General features: G+C 39.8%; 1 pseudogene; it reads right to left on the reverse strand.

The window, feature by feature from the left end:
• Positions 1 to 1,775: 1,775 nt before the first annotated feature.
• LOC147958409 (protein FAR1-RELATED SEQUENCE 5 pseudogene) lies at positions 1,776 to 2,876 on the reverse strand (annotated as a pseudogene).
• Positions 2,877 to 7,748: the final 4,872 nt, after the last annotated feature.

The raw sequence follows: 7,748 nt of genomic DNA on the forward strand, positions 1-7,748 counted from the left end.
ATATCTTGCATTGCACAAAATGCTGATGGTGTTGTTTACTGGTTGAAAATAAACTGGAAGTTAATTAGCTACCGATGGTGATATTTTCATACAGGATGATGCCAGAAAGACGGTTCAACTAAGTGAACAAACTACTCCTTAGATCGATGCTTGCAAAGTCGTATGGTTTGGCTCATCCTCATCCAGGTGACAGTGGCGCTCCATTACCATAGTGATCGACTAATGGTCTGTTTGTCAGGTTAGACAAACTAATCTATGATGTTGGTAATAGTACAGTTTGTACCTGATGCTAACCAAGCCTATTCAATACAAGACAGATAAGACTATTTTTATATTTATCACAGTCACAAATTGCGTATTCAGTTAATTGCTGATTGATATAGATAGTCTCCTTCAATCCATGGTCGTATACTCATAGATTCTAATAGAATTGCACAAAAGTACATGAAATAAAAATCTATAACATTGATTAAGCTGGCTTTTGTTGTTGGGAGAATGGTAGATTTTGTCCTGGGATCATCGTCGGGGTAGAGGTACCAACGGTAGGATTTTGTTGCTGGAGAAATGATAGATTCTGTCCGGGCATCATCATAGGGGTAGAAGTACTACTGGTAGGAGTCTGCTGTTGAAAGAATGATAGATTCTGCCATGGCATCATCGTGGGGCTACAGGTACCAATGGTAGGATTCTGTTGTTGGAAGAATGGTAGATTCTGTCCTGCCATTATCATAGGGGTAGAAGTACCACTCGTAGGAGTCTGTTGTTGGAAGAATAATATATTTTGTCCTGGCATCATCGTAGGGGTCGACAGACCAATGGATTGTTGCAGACTTGAGTTGTAATGTGCTAAATAAGGGTAAGCATGACTTGGCGGAGCTCCCAGTTGAACCTACGCAGATAAATAGCAAAGCTTAGGTAACAGGTGATTGAAAATGAGAAATAGTTTAATAATTAAACTTATTATACCATTTGGGTTGGATTGTACTGTGGTAAATACCCAGGCATTTGGTTTGTCAAAGGCATTTCAGGTCGTTCTTGTAAAGAATTGACTGTCTTCTTTTTCTTCTTTGTTTTTGCTTTCTCCAAGCCACCAACAGGTCTTGCTGATCTTGGTACAATATTTTCTCTGAATTGATCCTATGAAGATTAACAGCAAAACTAAGTGTGGTTCAAGTTTAAAAAGGAGATAAAGTCAAAAAGCTTCGACTTCTTATACCATTAAGATTGGGTTATACATAGGCATTTGATTTGTGAAAGGCATTTCAGGTTGTAGTTGTAAAGAATCATCTATCTTCTTTTTCTTTGTTGTTGCTGCTTTCTCCAAGCCACCAACGGGTCTTGCTGATCCTCGTACAGTCTTCTCCTTGACCTTCATACCTCTTGGCATGTGAAGCCCCTCGTTATGCTTTGAAACTCTAGTAGAGTCGATGTTCAGACCTGCAACCATATAGTTAAATGTAAGTCTTTGAATATACTCTATGCAACTAGTAGTATAGTATATAACTATATACCTTGCGAAAGAGAGGAGTCACCCAAATCTGGATTTGGGTCTGGATCAACTCTAATTATCAAGCTTTGCTCCACATCTCGTGCTAGCTGCTCTGCACATTTAGCAGCCATATCACATGTTTCATCGGACTCTGCGGCGCGAGCAGCTATGTGGATAAACATTCTGCACAAGTCCTTGTAAAAGTTCGACATTCTTGCTTTTAGATCTTCATGCATATTGCGATTGCTTGTTATCTCTAGCACTTTCGCATCAATTGTCCATCTTTTCAGTATATATTGTTCAGGGTATTAATATCAAGTATCTTTAAACAACGAGAGCAGAGGATTCCAGCAAATTCAAACTTCTTGCAACTGCAATTGACCTTTTCTTCGTTTGGATAAAAACTAACAACATGCTCGCGCTGCGTTCCATGAAATTTTACTGTGTAAACCTTCTTCTCTTTATCACTTGAATCACAAAGAAATGTGTCATAGTTCAGGGTCCGAAGCACTTGCTCCTGAAACATCTTGAATATTGCGGGAGTATATGTAGTTGCGGCTTGCCTTAACACATAGCTACCTTCTGCCTTCAGCTTGGGAGTAGTTTCTGACGCCTTGAAGTCACACTTCACCTCTACAAATCTTTTATCCGCAACTAGACGCTCAAAATGCTCAAAAAAAGTAAGCATGTCATATTTAATACTAATGTACCGCTTTAGTTCATTATTCATGCTTTCACTTCTTTGGGTAGTGCTCATGTGGGCTGAGAATGTATTTCTGCCATACACTAGTGCCCATTGCTCCCTTTTCTCAAACAGCCTTTGCAGCCACATATTGTCACAGAGTCCATACCTGTCTAGCATTCTATTCCATTCATTTATAAAATCGTCTTCTTCCTCAATATCATAGATACAATGCTGGAAATCAGCATTGAACTTCTTATATTCTTCAACAACCCTAGCAAGGTGCTTGCAAGCATTTTGGTTCATATGCCACACACAAAGTCTACGGTGAGACTGAGGAAGGACTTTACTGATTGCCTTGGCCATTGCTGCATCTTCATCAGTCAGAATAGTCCTTGGATGTTTCCCAGACATAGCTGTTAGAAATGTTCTAAAAAGCCAACCAAAACTTTCAGCATTTTCATCATAGAGAAGTGTAGCACCAAAGACCATGGTTTTCTTGCGATTATTCACCCCAACAATCAAACCAAAGGGACGCCCATCATCTAGTTTCCTATATGTGGTGTCAAAGCATATAACATCACCAAACATTGCATAGTCTGATATCATTTTTGAATCAGCCCAGAAAATATTAGTTATCAGATCATCCTCATCAACTTGAATTGAATATAAAAAATTGGCATCTTCTTTTACCTTCTTCTCCATGTATTCTAACACCCCCCTGTGTCTCCTTTCTTTGCTTGAAGTGTTCTCTTAGAGTACAAACGATTTTTCATATCTTCGGGTGCAAACCCAAGATTTGGAAGTCCACATGCTTCTTTGGCCATAAGATCTATAGTTGTTTTATTTGAAATGCCCACAGACTTTGCGACTTCAGCGTTTGCTAATTGTGCTTCTGTGACTTTCCTTTGGGATCTTAAGTATAGGGTCATGTCTCCAGTAGCAAGAGGATGGTTATGTGCTGCCTCAAATTCGTACACATAATACAATCCATTTTTGAGACTTATCTTCATATGGGCTTGACAACCACATTGTGTTTCGGGCCTATTGTAACTGAAAGAATCCTCTCTGCTATCTTCAGCACGGAATCCTGTCAATTAAAGTAATTATCTTAGTGAAACCAAAAGTAATAGTAGTATAACCAAAACAAAATACAAGCAACCCATACCTTGACGGGAGCACATAAATGTCCATTGTTGTATTACAGTAGTATTCTTCACTTTATGGTGACTCCCTCTTCGGATGCTAAAACCAGTAGCTTTTGCATATTTGTTATAAAATGAGCAGGCCTCCTCTTTAGATAAAAATGTCATGTCAATCTTTGGTAATCTGTTGTTAGTGAAATTTGTTGCAACATTTTCTTGCACGTCCTGTATGAATTAGTATTCAATTTTGTTAATGCACATTTTCACATATGTTGTATTGTGCTTACCATGCGTAATTTGACTGGATTTATGAAACACGGATTAAAAAAAGATTGCCCATGTCATAACAGTATTATCAAACAATGTAGACTAATATGCACGGGCTGCTGTTTTATTAGAATATGCTGACTAGAGTATTAACTGAGTATTAAGCATCTATTTTGACATGTGCAGTTTCTTCATGTACCAGGAATAAGGCTAGTATAATTATAACCGATCCATAAGCTGTATCATCCTATACGAAGCAAAAACAGATGTTTTATGATCATGATCGACATTTTCAATTTTGTTTTCATCAGGAAGAATTAACAATCTACAATCATGAAGGCATTTTTTATCTTTATCAGCAGGGAAAATTAATCAGTAGATTCTATAAGGAAAAGAACAACAAAAAGAGATCATGAAGACTATACTTTTGGTCCCTGAGATTCATCACCGTCCTCATGGATTCAAGGATCGATGCTTGAGGAAGCCATGGGGAAGAAGATGCCCCTTTCCTTCAGCCCCTAGGTCTTGTTTCTGGCCGATTGATGCACCATAGCCTTGTGAATTTCGGTCTTCCTCCTGTTATTGAATTTGTTTGACGTGCTTCTGCCAAGGATCTTGTTCCTGATTGATGTGGGTGATGGTGAGATTTGCGTGTTTGTGTGTTTTCGTCTGGATTAACAAAGGTCTAAGAGGTTTGGCGCCCGAACCTCTTTGTTATGTATGTTGGCGGCAAAAATTGAGATTAGCCTCATTTTCCCTCCAGATTAGTGGAGCAGGAGTCTTTCCAGGTATTACGGACAGATAACAGAGAGAGAGAGAGACGTGGGTGGAGATAAGCTGTGCCAAGTATTACGGAAAGATAATAGACAGAGAATACGAGTTTTTGTAACGTGTTTTCTTTCGCTAGAAAAGGGGGCGTGGGTGGAGATAAGCTGCCCAGCCGTCGGATGGAAAATAACTCGCTGGGAGCATGGATGGGAGAAGGCGACGGGAGCAGGCAAGCCCCGTCCCACAACCTGGGCAAAAATTGACACATGGACATGATACGTAGGCAAAACTGATGAGATGGTGCCTAGTCATCGCAACCCATCACAATTTACAAGGTTGTGACCATTTATATTGGCCGTTAACAACTAGAAATAAGGCAGCGGACTAGCGTTGTTTGCTTTATGACCATTTCGTGTAAGGAAATTATGACCTTCCTTATCAAAATGGTCGCAATGGTTTAGGGTTTGGAGCCCCCCGAATAGCTTTTGACCAATTGGTCTCAAATGGTCATAGATCTATGACCAATTCTTCCAGGGTCACTGACAGAAGGTCACTAGTTGACATATTTCTTGTAGTGAACCCTGCAACCAAATAACAAAGAGTCTCTTGTGTCCCCAACACACCCAATACAATGGTAAATTCTATAGGTGCACAAGTTCGGCGAAGAGATGGTGATACAAGTGCAATATGGATGGTAGATAAAGGTTTTTGTAATCTGAAAATATAAAAACAGCAAGGTAACTAATGATCAAAGTGAGCACAAACGGTATTGCAATGCGTTGAAACAAGGCCTAGGGTTCATACTTTCACTAGTGCAAGTTCCCTCAACAATAATAACATAATTGGATCATATAACTATCCCTCAACATGCAACAAAGAGTCACTCCAAAGTCACTAATAGCGAAGAACAAACGAAGAGATTATGGCAGGGTACGAAACCACCTCAAAGTTATCCTTTCTGATCGATCTATTCAAGAGTCCGTAGTAAAATAACACGAAGCTATTGTTTCCGTTCGATCTATCATAGAGTTCATACTAGAATAACACCTTAAGACACAAATCAACCAAAACCCTAATGTCACATAGATACTCCAATGTCACCTCAAGTATCCATGGGTATGATTATATGATATGCATCACACAATCTCAGATTCATCTATTCAACCAACACAAATAACTTCAAAGAGTGCCCCAAAGTTTCTACCGGAGAGTCAAGACGAAAACACCAACCCCTATGCATAAGTTCACGGAACTCGCAAGTTGATCACCAAAACATACATCAAGTGCATCACGTGATATCCCATTGTCACCACAGATAAGCACATGCAAGACATACATCAAGTGTTCTCAAATCCTTAAAGACTCAATCCGATAAGATAACTTCAAAGGGAAAACTCATTTCATCACAAGAGAGTAGAGGGGAAGAAACATCATAAGATCCAACTATAATAGTAAAGCTCGCGATACATCAAGATTGTATCACCTCAAGAACACAAGAGAGAGAGAGAGAGAGAGATCAAACACATAGCTACTGGTACATACCGTCAGCCCCGAGGGAGAACTACTCCCTCCTCGTCATGGAGAGCGCCGGGATGGTGAAGATGGCCACCGGAGAGGGATTCCCCCTCCGGCAGGGTGCCGGAACTGGTCTAGATTGGTTTTCGGTGGCTACAGAGGCCTCTGGCGGCGAAACTCCTGATCTATTCTGTTCCTCAATGTTTTTAGGGTATATGGACATATATAGGCGAAAGAAGTCGGTCAGGGGAGCCACGAGGGGCCCACAAGGGTGGGGGTGTGCCCAGGGGGGTAGGCACGCCTCCCTGCCTCGTGGCCACCTCGAAGCTTCCTTGACTTCAACTCCAAGTGTTCTGGATCACGTTCGTTCCAAAAATCACGCTCCCGAAGGTTTCATTCCGTTTGGACTCCGTTTGATATGCCTTTTCTGCGAAACACTGAATCAAGGGAAAAAACAGAAACTAGCACTGGGCTCTGGGTTAATAGGTTAGTCCCAAAAATAATATAAAAGTATTTAATAAAGCAAATAAACATCCAAAACAGATAATATAATAGCATGGAACAATAAAAAATTATAGATACGTTGGAGAAGTATCAGCATCCCCAAGCTTAATTCCTGCTCGTCCTCGAGTAGGTAAATGATAAAAACAGAATTTTTGATGAGGAACATATTTATCCATGTAATTCTCTATTGTCGCAAGAATATTCAGATCCGAAAGATTCAAGACAAAAGTTTAATATTGACATAAAAATAATAATACTTCAAGCATACTAACAAAGTTATCATGTCTTCTCAAAATAACATGGCCAAAGAAAGCTATCCCTACAAAATCATATAGTCTGGCTATGCTCTATCTTAACAACACAAAATATTTAAATCGTGCCCGATGACAAGCCAAGCAATTGTTTCATACTTTTGATGTTCTCAAAGCTTTTCAATCTTCACGCAGTATATGAGCATGAGCCATGGACATAGCACTATAGGTGGAATAGAATGGTGGTTGTGGAGAAGACAAAAAGGAGAAGATAGTCTCACATTAATTAGGCGTATCAACGGGCTATGGAGATTCCCATCAATGTGAGTGAGTAGGGATTGCCATGCAATGGATGCACTAGAGCTATAAGTGTATGAAAGCTCAAAAAGAAACTAAGTGGGTGTGTATCCAACTCGCTTGCTGACGAAGACCTAGGGCATTTTGAGGAAGCCAATCATTGGAATATACAAGTCAAGTTCTATAATGAAAGATTCCCACTAGTATATGAAAGTGACAACATAGGAGACTCTATCATGAAGATCATGGTGCTACTTTGAAGCACAAGTGTGGTAAAAGGATAGTAGCATTGCCCCTTCTCTATTTTTCTCTCATTTTTTTGTTTTTTAGTTTCTTTTTCTTGGGCCTTCTCTTTTTTATGGCCTCTTTTTCTCTTTTTTTCGTCCGGGGTCTCATCCCGACTTGTGGGGGAATCATAGTCTGCATCATCCTTTCCTCACTGGGACAATGCTCTAATAATGATGATCATCACACTTTTATTTACTTACAACTCAATAATTACAACTCAATACTTAGAACAAAATATGACTCTATATGAATGCCTCCGGCGGTTCACCCGGATATGCAATGAATCAAGAGCGACATGTATGAAAGAATTATGAACGATGGCTTTGCTACAAATACGATGTCAACTACATGATCATGTAAAGCAATATGACAATGATGAAGCGTGTCATAGAAAATGGAACGGTGGAAAGTTGCATGGCAATATATCTCGGAATGGCTATGGAAATGCCATAATAGGTAGGTATGGTGGATGTTTTGAGGAAGATAGAAGGTGGGTTTATGGTACCGGCGAAAGTAAAATAAAGAACTCACATACTTATTGC

Source organism: Triticum urartu, chromosome 7A (assembly GCF_056163025.1).
Source record: "Triticum urartu cultivar PI428250 chromosome 7A, HENAU_Tu73, whole genome shotgun sequence".
Classification (NCBI taxonomy): Eukaryota; Viridiplantae; Streptophyta; class Magnoliopsida; order Poales; family Poaceae; genus Triticum; species Triticum urartu.